The following is an 18,348-nucleotide window of genomic DNA, read 5'->3' as shown; positions in this document are numbered from 1 at the left end:
TTTTTAAATATAAAATCTGTTAAGAATATTTCCTCACTCTGTGAATTCAGTAAACCCATATGTAATCTACAACAGATGTGGGGACTAGAGAGGGGATCCCTGCTGTGGTTGCTCAGAGCCCAAGAGGGCTTGGGGGGGGGAGAGTCACTGCCTGTTGCTTCTTTTTAAGCTTCCCATGAGGCATCAACATTCTTTTTAAGGTTTCAGTGCATCATGGTTTTCTGAGCAGATAGTGTTCTACTTTAATGTACTATTAACAAGTTTAATAAAATCTTGCCTGTATTTTTGTGGTGGATTTGTGCATAGCGTTTGGAATGCCATCTAGAGATATAGCTAATTACATAACCCTAGTAATACTCAGTAGTAAGGAAATACCTCTTTGACAATTACCCACTGTGACAGACCCAGACCAGTGGGGTACAGGAGTCTGGTAAAGGGCAAATATACTGGTCACTGGATGAGTAGTTTTCTGTTCCCTGAGTGACCAGAGCAGGGGCTGCACTAGAGTAATCAGGAACCTGCTAGAACCAGTTAAGGCAGGCAGGCTAATTAGGACACCTGGAGCCAATTAAGAAGAAGCTGCTAGAATCAATTAAGGCAGGCTAATCAGGGCACCTGGGTTTTAAAAGGAGCTCACTTCAGTTTGTGATGTGAGCACGAGGAGTTGGGAGCAAGAGGTGCAAGGAGCTGCTGGAGGATTGAGGAGCACAAGCGTTATCAGACACCAGGATGTTGCCTGCCCAGAACTGGGCCCGAGATGGCAAACAGGGGGTTCGTCGCCCGGTGTGCTTGGCATCAATAAAGACACCGAGGGGAGAAAGCAAGCCAAGTTTATTTCAGAGCTCTGAAATGGCACTAGGAGACCAGCATGTCTCAAATCCAGTGCAACAAATACAAACAACTTTTACCTTTTATACTCCAAACTGTTTACATACATCTCTTTGTCTGGCTGTTCCCCCTTACTCCTCCCTTCCAGACAACTGTTACAATAAACTCTACATAAGCTTGTGAGAAAACTTTCTCAGTCTTTGCGACCTTGGATTAGACGCCTGGAAACTAATTACCCCTCCTTTCCCTCGCTTCTTATCTCTATTATTTCTGCTAGTGTGAATGAAACTGCAGCCATCTGCTAAAAAGCTGACATTACATTTCTGCTTCAGCCTACTTCAGAGCATGTAAACAGTTAGCATAGAAGTAGGTGAGAGTTCCCAAGATGGAGTCACTGTGGTTCAGGTAGGCCCAGAGCAAAAGAGTTTCATCGACACTTTTGGCCTTCCGCTCTCCCGAGTTACCTGGTAGCTATACCTAGTGGACCCCAACAATCACTCCTTTGAGAACACTCAACAAACCTTTGTCAGAGTTTTCTCATACTCTAAAGACAAAATGCAATTAAGCTCTATACAATCAGGATTATCAATGAGAGGTTATAAGGGAACTTCTGGGGTATGGGAGGTACAAATCTTACGTATGAGCACTTTACAGCAAATGAGCAAAAGAACAAGAACAAAACATATCACCACACGTGTGAGCAAGATGCGAACAATGCTTCCCCCTATATCCCCTAGTTCCCCTCAACCAGGTATCCAACCCCAAAGGGAATCCAAAATAGTGGGTTCCCCTTCCTGGGCCTTCCACTGGTTAAAGGCCCGTTCAGCTGACAAGATGTGCTTGTTAATGTCCTGTGAAAACTCTGGGACATAGGTACAACACTCTTCTCCAATAAGGGCACAGACAATTACAACAACCCAAATGCCCAGAAGATAAGAAGAATTGTTGACACTAAACAAGTCAAAAAATAACAAGACCAAATATATAGGCCAGGTCGGCCTTCTGTGAGAAAATAAAACCAATGCTCAGGGTTCTCGCGGGGAGTATGCTGTGACTGTTCAGAAAGATCACAACGCATTCCCAGTGACCCTTACTGTCTTTTGAATAACAGCTTAAGTCCCAAATCGTCGTTAGCAGTCTTCTCCGCAGGCTGGACAGTCCACTGTTTAGGACTGGGCACTGCTTTCAGTTGAGAGTGATGAATCCAGTTCTTGTGTCCTTTGACCTTTGCCGCTGTATGGGTGACAAGCAGGACAGTGTGGGGTCCCTTCCACTTCTCTTGGAGAGGCTCGTCCTTCCAGGTCCGCACGAGAACGGAGTCACCAGGCTGCAGGGAGTGGACCGGAGTATCCAGCAGAAGAGGCTGTGAATCTTTGGTGTACCTGTGAAGAGAAGAAAGAACAGCAGACAGAGAGCACATGTACTGAGACAAGAAACCACACCCCACTTCCCATTCCTCTGCCAGAACTGGGGTACCATTCATAGGCCATGCTCTTCCAAACATAATCTCGAAGGGACTAAGCCCTATCCTACCCTTAGGGAGAGCACGAATGCGAAGTAACACAAGGGGCAAAGCATCAGGCCACTTAAGAGAGGCCTCCTGACAGACCTTTGAGAGGTGTCACTTAAGTGTCTGATTTGTGCGTTCCACTACTCCACTGGCTTGTGGTCGCCAGGGTGTGTGGAGTTTCCAGGGGATTTGCAGAGCACTTGATATCTTTTGAACAACTTGAGATGTGAAGTGTGTTCCATTGTCAGATTCCATCCACTGAGGAAGGCCGAAGCGAGGAATGATCTCCTTGACAAACTTAAGAGCCACAGTCTTGGCAGTGTTGTTGCGACATGGGAAGGCTTCAGGCCATCCGCTGAATCGATCCACTAAGACGAGGAGGTACCTGTACCCTTGGGTTCTGGGAAACTCAGTAAAGTCTATTTGCCACACCAATCCTGGGCCTGGGGTAGGTTCCAGGGTGGCTGGTGGCACTGCTACTCCTGGTCGAGGGTTATTCTTTTGGCAGATTAAACATTCAGTTTGTACCTGTGATGCTAGGGGTTTAAATCCAGAAGTTAGAAAATATTTATTCATGAGCTGTGTAAGAGCCTCTCTGCCTGCGTGTGTGGTTTGATGCAGTTTCTGCAACACTGGTCGAATTAGGCCCTTGGGCAGGAGGATTTTTCCCTCTGTGGAATAAAGCCATCCCTCCTTTTCCTGGAGACCGAGCCTGTCAGCCAGGTTTCTGTCCTCTTGGGAGTACTGAGGGACTGCAAGCTCACCCACTGATGGGATAAGGGCATGCATTTGGGCATTCTCCTCTGTTGGTGATTTCAGAGTAGCAGCTCGCTTAGCTTCCCTGTCTGCTCTGGCATTGCCCTTGGTTACATCTTGATCTTCCCTTTGATGGGCTTTGCAATGCACCACTGCTACTACTGAGGGGAGTTGTACCGCTTCTAAAAGCCGGAGAATTTGAGACCCATACTTGACCGGAGAGCCTTGGGCTGTTAGCATTCCCCTTTGCTTCCACAAACCAGCATGAGCATGCAATACCCCAACAGCATACTTTGAGTCAGTAAAGATATTAACCCGTTTGTCTTTTGCCAGCTCGAGTGCACGAGTCAGGGCCACTAGTTCAGCAAGTTGGGCAGATGTCCCAGCCGGTAAACTCTCAGCTTCCACGGTATCATGAAGAGACACAATAGCATAACCAGCCCTCCTTTGCCCATCCACAACAGTACTACTTCCATCTGTATACCATTCCAAGTCAGCATTTGGGAGTGGCTGATCTTTCAAATCTGGGCGGCTAGAATAGTGAACATCTATGATTTCTAGACAGTTATGTTCCTGCTTTTCTGTCTCTGGTAGCAGTGTAGCTGGATTAAGGGAGGGACAGGTTACCAGCGTAACTTCAGGATTCTCTAACAGCTTCGCCTGGTACCGAGCAACCCGAGCCTGCGTGAGCCAAAGACCACCCTTAGTGTCCAGCAAGGCTCAGACCATATGGGGAACATACACTTGCACAGTTCCTCCCAGTGTCAGTTTTTCAGCTTCCCCAAGCACTAGAGCAGTAGCTGCAACCGCCCTCAAACAGGCTGGCCATCCCTTTGAAACTTGATCCAGTCGTTTAGAAAAGTATGCCACAGGACGTTTCCAGGCACCTAGTAACTGAAATGCCCTGTCCGCTTCTGGGGACCAGTGAAAGGGGTCATGTTCCGCTCCCTTAACACATTCATACAGAGGTTTAGCCCACAGTCCAAACTCTGGAATCCATATTCTGCAAAAACCTGCCATGCCCAGGAATGCCCTAAGCCATTTACGGTTGCTGGGGATGGGAACTTGGCAGATAGCCTCCTTCCTTTCGTTTGAGAGCTGCCTCTCTCCCTGCCTGATGTGAAATCCCAGATATTGAACCTCTGAAAGAGCAATTTGGGCTTTGCTTTGAGATACCCCGTATCCTCGCAGTCCAATAAAGTTTAGGAGGCTCACAGTAGCTCTAAGACAAGGGATCAGACCCACAGCAGCAATTAGCAAATCATCCACCTATTGCAGAAGGAGGGCTTTGTCCTCATTATCCCACTCCTCCAAGTCTCTGGCCAGAGCCTGTCCGAACAGAGTGGGGGAATTTTTAAATCCCTGGGCCAATACTGTCCAGCAAAGCTGCTTCTTAACCCTTCTGTTGTCCTCCTTATGCCTTGCAGTATTTTGCAGATCTCACAGTTCCTTGGGCACATTCAGGTCCCCCTTTCTCTTGGTTGTCAGCCAAGTCTTGGCTGTGAACAATGTCCTTGGACTGAGCCTGCTAGCTGTATTTTCCTCTCAGTTAACTCATTCTGTGCTCTTTCCTTCTCCCTTTCTCGGCTTCTTCTCACTTCCAAAGGAACCTTCCACTCTTCACTCATACACCTTTTCTCCAATCATTAACACGTACACATTGCCATTATACATCCTTTCAGTAACATAACTTCTGTACAGAGCTTTGAAACAACAAACCAGGACGAGCACACTCACTTCTGAGGATTCCACTCTGTACAACCTCTGGTATCCAATAGCTTTCCCTTTTCAAACTTTAAATGCCTTCTCTGTCTTCCTCCCGAGCCTTAGCTATAACCTGATTCTGCTACACTTCAGACAACAAAGTTCTCATAAGTATATTGCAATCATCCCAGTCAGGCTTATGGCTAGCCAGACACCCTTCAAAGATAGAAATAAACTTGCTTGGATTCGTTGAAAATTCTCCTGCCTCTGCCTTAAAAGCAGCTAGACGGACTGGATTAAAAGGTACATGCGAATATGCAGACACTATCTGGGCTGGCCGTTCCTGTGTTCCTGGATGGGCTACCACACTCTCAGTAATCAATGGATACAATCCCACGGGGGGGCGGGGGTACTCTCTGAAGCCTGTGGGGGTGGAGGAGCCGAAGGGGACACCGATTCTGGCATTACAACAATGGGACGGTTCTGGGGTTTAGCAGCCGTTACTACCGAATCTGTTGGAGTCAAATGGCACTTATGCAAAAAATCAGTCCTATCTCTTAACACCATAAACGTATACGCATAGAGATGTTCATTCCATTTACCTGTTCTCTGACAAAACAAAAGCAACTGAAGGATCGTGTTGTAGTTAAGTGATCCTTCCGGTGGCCATCTTCTTGGCGCTCCAGCTGGTACTGAGGCCAATCAACTGTACAGAACCTTTTCAATTTACTTTTAATCAACTGATCAGATCCAAACACTTTCCAGTTCACCAGAATGCATTCTAAGGGTGTACACTGTACCCTGCCGGCTATACTCTGTCCCTGCCCCATATTCTTGGGAGACTCTGGGCGTCCCCAGGTCAAAACAGGTAGACACTGGGCGTTCCCACTGAACTGTTCCTACCTTATCCAAGGGTCCGGTTCTGCACCGTCGCCCTATCCACGGGACTGGTTCCCCACCGTCGCCCGCAGCTGCTTCTCCACTGTCTCTGTGCGTTGCACCGTTGTGCCCTCTGGGATCGAGCAAACCACGTCTCTGCGGAGGCCCCCGATGAAGTCACCGGTGAGCGCTCTGGGCGTCGGTCGTCGTCGTAATCCGTCGGCCACCAGAAGGGATCCGGGCAAGGCTAAATTTCAGCCTCGAGCCCCACGTTGGGCGCCAAAACTGTTGCCTGCCCAGAACTGGGCCCGAGATGGCAAACAGGGGGTTCGTCGCCCGGTGTGCTTGGCATCAATAAAGACACCGAGGGGAGAAAGCAAGCCAAGTTTATTTCAGAGCTCTGAAATGGCACTAGGAGACCAGCATGTCTCAAATCCAGTGCAACAAATACAAACAACTTTTACCTTTTATACTCCAAACTGTTTACATACATCTCTTTGTCTGGCTGTTCCCCCTTACTCCTCCCTTCCAGACAACTGTTACAATAAACTCTACATAAGCTTGTGAGAAAACTTTCTCAGTCTTTGCGACCTTGGATTAGACGCCTGGAAACTAATTACCCCTCCTTTCCCTCGCTTCTTATCTCTATTATTTCTGCTAGTGTGAATGAAACTGCAGCCATCTGCTAAAAAGCTGACATTACATTTCTGCTTCAGCCTACTTCAGAGCATGTAAACAGTTAGCATAGAAGTAGGTGAGAGTTCCCAAGATGGAGTCACTGTGGTTCAGGTAGGCCCAGAGCAAAAGAGTTTCATCGACACTTTTGGCCTTCCGCTCTCCCGAGTTACCTGGTAGCTATACCTAGTGGACCCCAACAAGGAGGAAGGTCTTGTGGTGAGAATAAGGAAAGTGTTTGGAGGAGGCCATGGGGAAGTAGTCCAGGGAGTTATAGCTGTCATGCAGCTGTTACAGGAGGCACTATAGACAGCTGCAGTCCACAGGGCCCTGGGTTGGAACCCGGAGTAGAAGGCGAGCCTGGGTTCCCCCCAAACCTCCCAACTGACCTGGACTGTGGGTTCTTCCAAATGGGAAGGTCTCTGGGCTGTTCCTCCAACCCACATGGTGAATCTTTGAGGCAAGAAAATCCGCCGATAAGCGCAGGACCCACCAAGATAGAGGAGGAACTTTGTCACACCACACAACCTTAATAGGAAGGTGGTTGTGTCCCTCTGGAAAGAGGAAAAATAAAGAATGGTGGGTTGTTAGCAGCAAATGTAGCGAGACAAATTCTTCCTAGTGTAAATCCATTAAGGCAAAGGTGAATTTGGCTTGAAGTGTCTCTCTTTCCTTATTCATTTCCTATAATTTCTGAAAGTTTGAGGTTGGGGGGTTGGATTTGCTCCTAGATTCCTTACTGGAGCCTCCTTTTGTATTTATCCTGTCTGTGGTGTATTGGCTTTCAGACTGAGGTACTGCTGAACAAATGGAAGATAACTCTATATCAGTTTATAGGGCTTCTGAGGAGAACTGCTATAATACTGGTTTCCTTTCCTTCCTTTCAGTGTTTGTAGGAGAAGAACTGATGTTGTTTTAATGTTTTTTCCAGCATCATTTTTGACTGATCAGTAATTACCCCTCAAGAAAGATCACTTCACAGTCAGTGAGGATGCAGTTTTTGGCAAGGTTTTTGGCAACAGATTTCAAATGTCTGAATATTGCCTTGGTAGTACACCACATTTCCTAAAACAAAAAAACTTTCATATATACCATCCACCTTTGAAAAGTTAATTAGACTCTAAACTTAGGTCCTACATATGGGGAAATAAAGGATTTTACAGATCCTAATTGGTCAGAATTTGATACATTTACTCACATTGTATAGTACTTTATTTTTGTGAGTAATCCTATGTAAGTCAATGGAACTACTTGCGCAATTAGATGATACCCAGAATGAGTAAAGCTATCAAAATTTGGCCCATAATTTTTTTTTAAAGTCTTTGAAATCATTCTCCTTCTGTACTGGAAACTCAACCAACAGAGGTGTTTGTGGTAGTGCAGAGAACCAGACAGTAAAACTACCAATAAACAGCCCGTGAAACTGACCAGTTTGTTTTCATTGATCAAGTTGTGTCAAATGCAAACTAAAACAGAATAAACGGTTAAAAGTAATTCAATTTGGAGTAAAATTTATTTCAATGATCTAATGTGTTTGCATGACAGGTGAGGAAAATTTATTTTTTTAAAGGTTTGTTTCTTTTATCTTGGTAGTGTCCCTTTACCTGGTGGGATGGGGTGAATTTTGGTTCCTTTGCAGTTGCTTTTGACAATGAACTCTGCCAAGACAGATCATTGTGACTTCATCCTGATATTTGGCTGGAATGACCAGTTTTAATCGACCTACAAATAATGCCTCTTTTTCTACCAGAAAACAAATAGCAGCAGTTGCTGAAGCCTATAAGAATCTTAGGCAAATATGGAATAAAAATCAGAGAGCTGGCTGTGCACAGCAAATGTACTGAACTCAGTCACCTTGTAATTAATGGGCAAAAAAGTTGTCCAAAAAGCTTAGCTGCAATATCAGCTGTGTATTTGGGTACAATTTACAGACTTATATATATATATATATATATATATATATACATACACACACAGGCTTTTATGAAAAAGAGGGACAACGCATTATTTCTTTTCATTTTCATTTTCTAATCTAATTGCATAAAATAAAGCTGAACAATCTCATTTCTCAGAGTAGCAGCCGTGTTAGTCTGTATCCGCAAAAAGAAGAACAGGAGTACTTGTGGCACCTTAGAGACTAACAAATGCTCTAATAAATTTGTTAGTCTCTAATCTCATTTCTCTTATAATGGCATCCCTAGGTACATGGAGCTGCATATGAGATGTGGAATTCCAGAGGGTTTCCTTAGCATTTAGACATAACAAATGCTACTAGAACAGCTACAGGCATGAAAACCATTCTTGGAATTGTAAAATATTGTTTACAAATATTCACCATTCATTGTTCTCCTGTATCTGACTTCTGGAATCAGCTTTTTCAGTATGAATTTCTGATGTATTTGAAAGGAATTTTAATTTTGGTAAAACTCCACCAATTTTTGCATTATATATTTTCCCTGGCACAATTTATCCAATGATGTAAGTATTTATACCCTGTTTATTTCTGTGCACTATGCAGCTACAGTTTTAGTTGCCTCAAAGCAGGTGTATAGAAGAGCTACCTTGTCAGTTCTCTCCCTCTTTTTATAATCAATTAACAAAGAATGCATGATTTTTAAACAATAGTGACTTTATTTCCTTTGAAAGCAAGCTGGGATTGAAGGGGGAGGGTGGGTTGCTTACAGAGAACAAGTCAATCAAGGGGGTGGGTTTTTATCAAGGAGAAACAAACAGAATGTTCACACTGTAGCCTGGCCAGTCATGAAACTGGTTTTCAAAGCTTCTCTGATGCGCAGCGCTTCCTGGTGTGCTCTTCTAATGCCCTGGTGTCTGGCTGCGCATAATCAGCGGCCAGGCGATTTGCCTCAGCCTCCCACCCTGCCATAGAGGTCTCCCCCTTACTCTCACAGAGATTGTGGAGCACACAGCAAGCAGCAATAACCATGGGAATATTGGTTTGGCTGAGGTCTGAGCGAGTCAGTAAAGTGTGCCAGTGACCTTTTAAACGTCCAAATGCACATTCTACCAGCATTCTGCACTTGCTTAGCCTGTAGTTGAACAGCTCCTGACTCCTGTCCAGGCTGCCTGTGTATGGCTTCATGAGCCATGGCATTAAGGGGTAGGCTGGGTCCCTAAGGATAACTATAGGCATTTCAACATCCCCAACAGTTATTTTCTGGTCTGGGAAGTAAGTCCCTTGCTGCAGCCGTTTAAACAGAGTAGTGTTCCTGAAGACGCGAGCATCATGAACCCTTCCCGGCCATCCCACGCTGATGTTAGTGAAACGTCCCTTGTGATCCACCAGTGCTTGCAGCACCATTGAAAAGTACCCCTCACGGTTTACGTACTGGCTGCCCTGGTGCTCCGGTGCCAAGATGGGGATATGGGTTCTATCTATCGCCCCACCACAGTTAGGGAATCCCATTGCAGCAAAGCCATCTACTATGACCTGCACATTTCCCAGAGTCACTACCTTTGGTAGCAGCAGCTCAGTGATTGCTTTGGCTACTTGTATCACAGTAGATTTGCCCACTCCAAATTGATTCCTGACTGACTGGTAGCTGTCTGGCATTGCAAGCTTCCACAGGGCTATTGCCACTCGCTTTTCAATTGTGAGGGCTGCTCTCATCTTGGTATTCTGACGCTTCAGGGCAGGGGAAAGCAAGTCATAAAGTTCCATGAAAGTGCCCTTACGCATGCAAAAGTTTCGCAGCCACTGGGAATCGTCCCACACCTATAACACTATATGGTCCCACCAGTCTGTGCTTGTTTCCTGGGCCCAGAATCGGCATTCCACGGCATGAACCTGCCCCATTAACTGCATGATCTCAAAAGCGCCAGGGCCCATGATTTGAGAGAATTCCATGTCCATGTCCTCATCACTCTCATTGCCTGGTTTTGCAGGTTCTGGTTTATCATAAACTGCATGATAACGTGCGAGGTGTTTACAATGTTCATGACTGCTGTCTTGAGCTGAGTGGGCTCCATGCTTGCCGCAGTATGGCGTCTGCACTGTTCATTCAGGAAAAAGGCGCGAAATGGTTGTCTGCCATTGCTTTCCCAGAGGGAGGGGGAGGATGTACCCAGAACCACCATCAGGCATTGGGATCTCAACCCAGAATTCCTATGGGTGGAGGAGACTGCGGGAACTATGGGATAGCTACCCACAGTGCAATGCTCCAGAAATTGACACTAGCCCCGATACATGGACACACACCACTGAATTAATGTGCTTAGTGTGGCTGCATACATTCGACTTTATACAATCTGTTGCCAAAAACCGGTTTCTGTAAAATCGGAATAATCCCGTAGTGTAGACATACCCCATGTCTTGTCCCTTCCATGCTCTCAATGACTGGGCTGTCTTCAGCTCACCCCCTTGCAGTCTACTAATGCTGAGGGGGAGGGGGAACTGATGCTCAGGACAGATGTAATGTTTTATGTAAATTGCATCAGGTAGGTCCTGATCCTTTGAACTACTGAGCCCTTTCTGGGAAGGGCTGAGCACTGTCCATTCCTAGTGGCTTCTCTGGCGAAGCAGAAGTGAGGGGAATAGAAGAGATAACTTCTGAGTTTTCTAGGTAGCTGAGCAGATGCAAGGGTTTCATAGTAGCAGAGTCGGTCTTCCCATTGATAAGCCTTCCCTGGCTGCCTTCAATGCTTGTGGCCTCAATCCTTTTGGTTCTTCTTTTGGTTCATCAAGCAGCCATGGTTCTATACTAAGTGTAACTTCCATTAACTAGTTTCAAACTACTTTCATGGCAGCTTCCTTTCTCTGCAAAGCACAGGATAAAAAAGATGGGTGCAGCCTGTGTTAAAACTGGGGTAGCCCCAAAGAGTGTACAAGAAAAGAAATGAGATAAGAGGGCAGATTAACCTGTTATAAACAAGAAACAGGATAAATCAGACACCTCTCTGTTGAGATATAAAAAAGGAGATTAGCAATAAACCGACCTCTGAAACATTTGCTAACTTTTTCCATACGTTGTACTCTTAAGAACATCCCAGTCCTGGCCTTATAAATAGATATTTGAGATGTGTGTGTGAAACTACTTCAGCTCTCAGAGTGGCAGTTCTTGGTAGGCAAATTGCTGCAGAGTAAGTTGAAACTGTAATTAAGAATTTAAAATCCAGTTCCAGGTTCCAGTGGGTTGTCTGGGGAGTATTGTAGAGCTCTAAAGCAAGTATTGGTCCCTATCTTAACTGAATTGTTTAATGGTATATTGTAGCATATAGGGCATTAGATTGCACCTCAGCTGGAGATTATGCCTTTATGGGCTATTTTGGGCCTTATGGAGGAGGGTTACTGCTGATGGTTCTGGGTCAAAACATTTAGCCTGGTCTCTCAACCAAGGTGGGAATTTTCCCTCTTGGAATTTTACTGCAGATGGCTGAAGCCAGAATCCTGATCCCTATGGGAAATCATTGAGCTAGTGGCACTTGAACAGTTCTGCAGGTCTTGCCACCAAAACACTGGGAGTGGGTTTATCAGCACCGGGCAGCCAACCTGGAGACTGCAGAGTGTTTGGTCAAGAACTGCTTGGAGGCTGAACCACACTGTCTGGCATCCTCTCCCCTGGGTCAGGAGAGGAGACTGTTGGCCTTCTCCTGCAAGACACTGGACTCATGGAAGAAGGGACAACCTGGGAAGGGTCACAGGAAGGCTGTTCTGTGAGCTGTGGCAACCCCCCACCTGAGAGCATACCCCTGCTGCGATAACAGTCCCCAAAGGGTGACACTGGGTGGGGGTTGAAGAGGCCCATAAGAGAAGAGTGACAGACAGGATGTGGAGAAATTGCTCCGCCTGCTACAAGAGACAAACCATTCATGCCTGGATCCTAGACCTCAAGAGGTGCCGTAAGAGGGGATTGCTTGGAAAGATCTTTCCCTTTACTGATCCTGAGCTCTTTGGCCTTACTACCCGGGCAACACATAAAGAGCATTGCCTTCCCTGGAATCAAGCTCTGCTGACATGTAAGGCCCATAAATCCACTGATACCCAATGTGGCTTGGACCCCACACAGGTAATGCCATAGGGGTCAGACTTCCAGATACCACAGTCTGTGGACACTCAGGTGCCCTACAAACCTTGGACCAGAACTGGTGAAATGAACATGGAAGGGCACTGACACCCAGTGCTGCTTGGACAGCCCTGACAGTCACACACCAGGGACGGATGATCAGTCTCTCACTAGCTCCAGTGACTCTCTTCAAGAGCTGCAAAATAATGGGGTGTTTAGCTTCTTGTACAGACAGCTAGCCAGTCTGAACAGAACCTGGTGCATGCAGAACCCTCACTTTGAACTGGAGGGAGAAGTACTGGTTTTGGTGGTCAAAGAGACCCAAATAGGTATAGGATTGTCATACCTATTGGTTCTCAGGTCCTTTAGGCACAAAGTCTTCAGTCTGGCTCATGAAATACCATGCTCTGGCCTCTTAGAGGTGGAAAAAACTTAGGAACTGGTTTTGGTTCATTTCTTCTGGCCAGATGTATACTAAGAGGACAAGGACACCTATTTGAATGCACTGGGATAGATTTAGTTGGACCCCTTGAACTAACTGTCAGTGGGTGCTGCTACATTCTAGTCATAGTGGATTACAACACCTGGTACTCTCAAGCTATTCTCCCTGTGGTCAGTGTCGATCTAGGTAGTTGCTGATGAATGATTACAGTGTTCTCTCAGGTAGGCAGCCCCTAGGGCAGGGATCAGCAACGTTTGGCACCCGGCCCACCAGGGTAAGCCTCCTGGCCAGCCGGGCCAGTTTGTTTTCCTGCCACATCTGGAGGTTCGGCTGATCGCGGCTCCCACTGGCCGCAGTTCGCCGCTGCAGGCCAATGGGGGCTGTGGGAAGCCATGGCCAGCACATCCCTCGCCCCACGTCACTTCCTGCAGCCCCTGGAGCAGCGAACCACGGCCTGGAGCAGCGATCCGCGGCCAGTGGGAGCCGTGATCGGCCGAACCTGCGGCTGCGACAAGTAAACAAACCGGCCCGACCGGCCAGGGGGCTTACCCTGGTGGGCCACATGCCAAGCGTTGCCGATCCTTGCCCTAGGGTGATGCTTGACTGATCAGGGCACAATCTTCATATCAAAATTACTACAAGGAATTTGCTCCTTGCTTGACATAAAGTCCATAAGAACCTCAATCTACCAATCCCAAATGGAGGGGTTAGTGAAGTATTTTGCAGAGCTTTTCCTTTAGTGTCTGGTTAAGTTTGTCACAGCTGAATACTGCAACTGGGACAAAATGCTACCATACCTGTTTGCCATCAAGGAGGTGCCTTAGTCTTCCATGGGGTTCTCCCATTTTGAGTTGTTGTATGGAAGATGGTCCTCTGGAATTCTGGACCTGGTGCAGGAAGCTTGTCAGGACCAAGGCTGAGAATGCTGTGTAATATGTTCCAAAACTGCAGGAATGGCTGGACTTGATTGGAACCTTTGTCAAGCAGAATTCACAGGCTGTGCAACACTCACAGGAGCTATAGTCTAATACAGTGGTCCCCAAACTTTTCAGCTTTGCATCCCCCGCTCCTTACTCCTGTCCATGCCCTCTCTTGCCAGGGCCAGGAGCCGGGCCATGCCTCCCTGGGGGGGCACAGCCAGGGGTAAGGGAGACAAGTCTGGGTGTGGGGGCAAAGAGGTTGGGAGTGGAACCAGGACCAGGTGCAGAGCACGGCCAGGGTGTGGTCGGTGGCTGATGCTGGGGCTGGAGCAGAGTTGGGAGTGGAGCAGAGTGGGGCTGGGTAGTGCGCTCTCCCCTTCTCCCATAGGCGCTGGCCTGGCCCCACTCCCTCAGAACATTCTTCCATTGCCCCTCTGGTCTAATAGGAGTGTGAGGCAGAAGCTTTATCAGCCAGGGCACCTCATCATGATATTACTACCTAGGTCCAAGAGCAAACTGCTTGCTAAATGGCAGAGGCTCTGCGAGATGATGAAATTTGGTTAGGCGGGAAGAGACAGGGTGCCCAGATCTACAATGTGGAATTTACTAAAGCCCTGGAAGACTCAAGATGCCATGTTTATTCACCCAGACCAGCAAGAATTAGAGTGCCACCTTCCAGTGTCTAATGGATAGGACATTATGGCCCAAATTGGTAGCACACTACAGCCTATTTCGATGCCATTGTTGTCTGTTCTAGCACCTGGGAACAGCATCGTGGGAGCGTCACCGCCATTCTGCAATCTCTAAGGGAAGCAGGCCTAACACAAAGTGTAAGGTGGGTTGTGCTGAGATAAAATACTTAAGCTATGCCCTATGCAATAAATGACTCTGACTCTTTGCCAGCAAGGTAAAAGCCCTCATCTGGGACTGGGAGTAACCAGAATATTATTTGTGATTTTTGGTGTAAAGGACCATCTATCACAAAAGCAAGCTTAGATGGGTTGCATGATAGATTGGAGTACCCAAGGGGACTGTCTGTGACTCCATGTTGAGGCTGTTATAGTGTCTGAGGAGTTAACACTTGATTCTTGGTTGGTGAAATCTAAGTATAGAACTCTGAACCATTTTGGGGAGTGTTGCCCTGCTTCTTAACAGTCTGCCCTGAGGTTGATACTCATGCTTCTGAGCCAATCCACATAGCTTGAGGGTTTAACACATTCAACTATGTAAATAAGCCCCCCCCCTATACATTTTCAAAACGGTATTTCAACTGTGCAGATCTGCTAAAGAAATAAGATACTCAAAATCCAAGCCCTATTGATACTGTATATACACTATACAGAATACATGCACAAGCAAATCAGGAATTCATTGCAATGTTTTGTAAGTATCATTAGGAACCTTATGTATTGGAGTCAAACTGGCATTAGCATGAATGTAGCAAAATGGCAGGTAATACAGAATGGGTTTTGCTTTAAAGGTAGTAGTAGAAAAAGAAAATGGTTTAATCTCAGTGGTGACTATTCTCAGCACATCTGTGAAGAGATCTTATGACCTCAGAATGCTACTAAATCAATCACTGGCAGTTTGCTCTACACTGCAAAATGCTAAGTGTGCAAATATGCATACTGGTATATTACAGTGCTAATGCACTATTTTATGTACAAAATATTAGCCGAGACAAAGGTAGGTTTTAACATCCCATAAAACCTACAGATTTACTTTCTATAGTAAACATTCTTATTTACAGGGCACTGTATATCCCTATTAGCTGTCAGCATATAATGTAAGATTTATTGTTCTAAAAAGTAATGTGACAAAATTATATAGAAACACCCATAAAGTACAAATTCCATAAAGATCTATTTCCTCGACATGAAGGAACCATATTTTTTCATTCTTCTTAATAACTTCATTGTTTTGCTGTTCACAGTTATTTCATTTTGTATAGTTAGTTTAGAATAAAAGTTTGTATGGGGTTTCAAGAGAGAGATAATATGACATGGCATTTGCCTCGCCAACAATTTTAAATTAATAATGACTAGCAGTTGATGTGGGAATGAAGCAGATTGCACTATCCACACAAGCATCATTTGCACTGCCCACACGCACCACACACATTGGGCTGCGTGGGAGCAACCAGATTTTCAAAGTAAAAAGCTAGAATGCTTGTGGTGGGAGAGGAGAGGAGCAGAGGATGATTTTGATGGGAATCAGGGAGGTGTGTATGGGAGGGCTTTGGCAGCAGGCAATGGAGAGAAGAGAGTATCTACTCCTCCTTCACCATAATGCTGCACCACCCTCTGCTTATTCAAGAGCAAGGTGAGAGAAAACAATATTTGTTCTCTGGTCCCCTAACAGCCCTTTACTGTTGTGTCTATGTCCCAGCCCCAGTGTTGTATTTTCTACCCAATGTGGTAGGCCCAGCTCCTTTAGAAAAGATAAAACTTCTCTCCTGCTCAAGTCCTATCTTATTTCTTGTGCTTCCCTTTTGTCACTATACTCTCTTCCTCTATATATTATATAATAGTCATCCTTTTCATCACTTTTTCCTCTGCAGGTTCCTTCTCTGTCTCCCTGTCCATCCCTCCATCCCAGTCCCTCAGCTTCTCCCCACCTTCATGCACTGTCAGTCCATTGTCTTTTCTCATCCTTACCAAACACAATGTGGTGTTACCTCCAGTACAAGAGGCAGAGGGAGATCCACAGCCATCAGCTTGCAGCACTGCCCTGAGTCAGATCTGACTCTGAATGTATATTGGAGAGGGCTGGCCAGGGAATCATGCAGAAAGGCAAACTCATGGAGAGGTCTCATGGTAGGGAGGGTAGCAAATCAGCGTGTGATGTGCTTTGTTGGAGAGGGTCCCTGAGGTGCATGTGTGTTCAACCAGCCTGTTATCAATTTCATTGTCTCACTTGCTAAATGGCAACTCCCTCTGGTGATCAGGGTCTACAGGCAGCTACAAAACCCAGGACAAAACACTGGCTTTCTCCAGATACACCTGGGGTCACCGCGGACAAGTCAGTCTTTCTGTTTCTCTACGGATACCATTATGGTGGCCTTTGTTTAGTGACATTCCCCAGGTTTCTGCTTGACATTATTTTCCATTTTCTGTCCATCTGTGATAGGGCTAAGACATAGCTAGCGTGAGACAGTTCACAGGAGACAGTTTTAAACGCAAAAATTTTCAGTAGGGGATTTCAGGAATTCTGATTAACCAAGATAACAAACTTGACAAGTCACTGACTGCATTACTTCTAAAGATAGCTGTAAATTACATCCTTTAGTATATAGCTGAACAGTTATTGTTGTCAGCTCTGATAATTTAATCATGAATCTCACAATAATGTTGTTATTCTTAATGTCCCAACTCTTGGAATCGAGTAATTACATAAGAATCTCACTTTCATTAAAAAAAATGTTTCTAGCCTTTGTGATTGCAGAGGAAATCTTGAAAATGTGACTTGAATGTTACCTACAGGTTCAAGAAACAGAAGGCAAACCTTCTCCTCCCCAAATTTATTATTATTTTTTTTAAATCTCATGATTTTTAAGCCAATATCATGATTTGGGGAAGCCAGACTCATGATTTTTGAATGGTTGGGGTTGGAAATACAGAGTTAATAAACTCTAAAACAAATATGCAAACAGAAGAATTCTGTTGCCACAGAGCTTCCTGCCCTATCTGCACACACCCAGTTTTCCTCTCTTCCAGGTGCAAGCCACTCCTCTTTAATGTGCGGATGTTAGTTGGAGCAGCTGCATTTAATTAACTCCCAGATGAGTGCTTCCCTGAGCTGACTCTGAATTCTTGCTGGGAATTAACCCAAAATTCTCCCAGGCCATATCTGGCTTGTCATGGTCTCCTCCTAGATTCTTCACTGAGTTGTAGTGTGTCCAGGCTACAGGTTCTTTTTTCAGGCCCACTGAAAGACCAGTACACCCACACACATGGGCAGCGAGTATCATAGGCCGGGGGAGGCTGAGCCTCCCCAAACAGCCTGGCGTGGCTCTGCCCATGCTCCGCCCCCAGGCCCCCTACTGCAGTTCCTGTTCTTCCGTGGTCCTGGGGCTGTCCCCAGGACCCCGGGTGGCTGGCGCTGGGTCTGCACCATGCCGCCCAGCACTCAAAGGGCTGGGATCACTCTGCCCACCCGGCACTGTGGGGCTGGGGGTGCTGCGGGTGCCCGGTGCTCTGGGTGCTCAGATGGCCTGGGACTGGGGGGGGGGGTGTGCTGATGGCCACGGTGGGGGTGCTCTGGGCTCCTGCAGGGGAGGAGGGGCAGAAGGGGAGAGGGAGGGCTAACGTCCCCCAATGGCCGGTTTACCAGCCGCCCATGCTCAAATGCATACATCCCTCTAAGAAGCAGGGCTTAGGTCTATCTCTCTTTGTAGTGATACCCTCATCTTCTTGGGAGGAAAAAGTCCACATTCAGATACTATTTGTGAGTAGTGTTGCACTTGAATAGTGAAAGGATACAATGCAAAATACTACCATGTCAATGATTGGAGTCATTCACGGTTTATAGCCAGCGCAAGAGGGCATGGACTATCACCAGGATGAAAGGAATCCTCAGCAAGTAGTACCCATGAGCAGCAACCACCCACCTGAT

At 46.2% G+C, this 18,348-nt stretch overlaps 1 long non-coding RNA gene across 1 annotated transcript; it reads right to left on the bottom strand.

The window, feature by feature from the left end:
• Positions 1-813: 813 nt before the first annotated feature.
• On the bottom strand, positions 814-6,549 carry LOC135984324 (uncharacterized). Its single transcript, XR_010602271.1, has 2 exons — positions 5,702-6,549; positions 814-2,210 (listed from the first exon to the last, which is right to left on the bottom strand). It is a non-coding gene; the product is annotated as an uncharacterized LOC135984324 (long non-coding RNA).
• Positions 6,550-18,348: the final 11,799 nt, after the last annotated feature.

The sequence above is a fragment of the Chrysemys picta genome, chromosome 6 (genome assembly GCF_011386835.1).
Source record: "Chrysemys picta bellii isolate R12L10 chromosome 6, ASM1138683v2, whole genome shotgun sequence".
NCBI classification, from domain to species: domain Eukaryota; kingdom Metazoa; phylum Chordata; order Testudines; family Emydidae; genus Chrysemys; species Chrysemys picta.
Note: the sequence above shows the minus strand (reverse complement) of the source record. Positions and strands in the feature narration are given on the sequence as shown.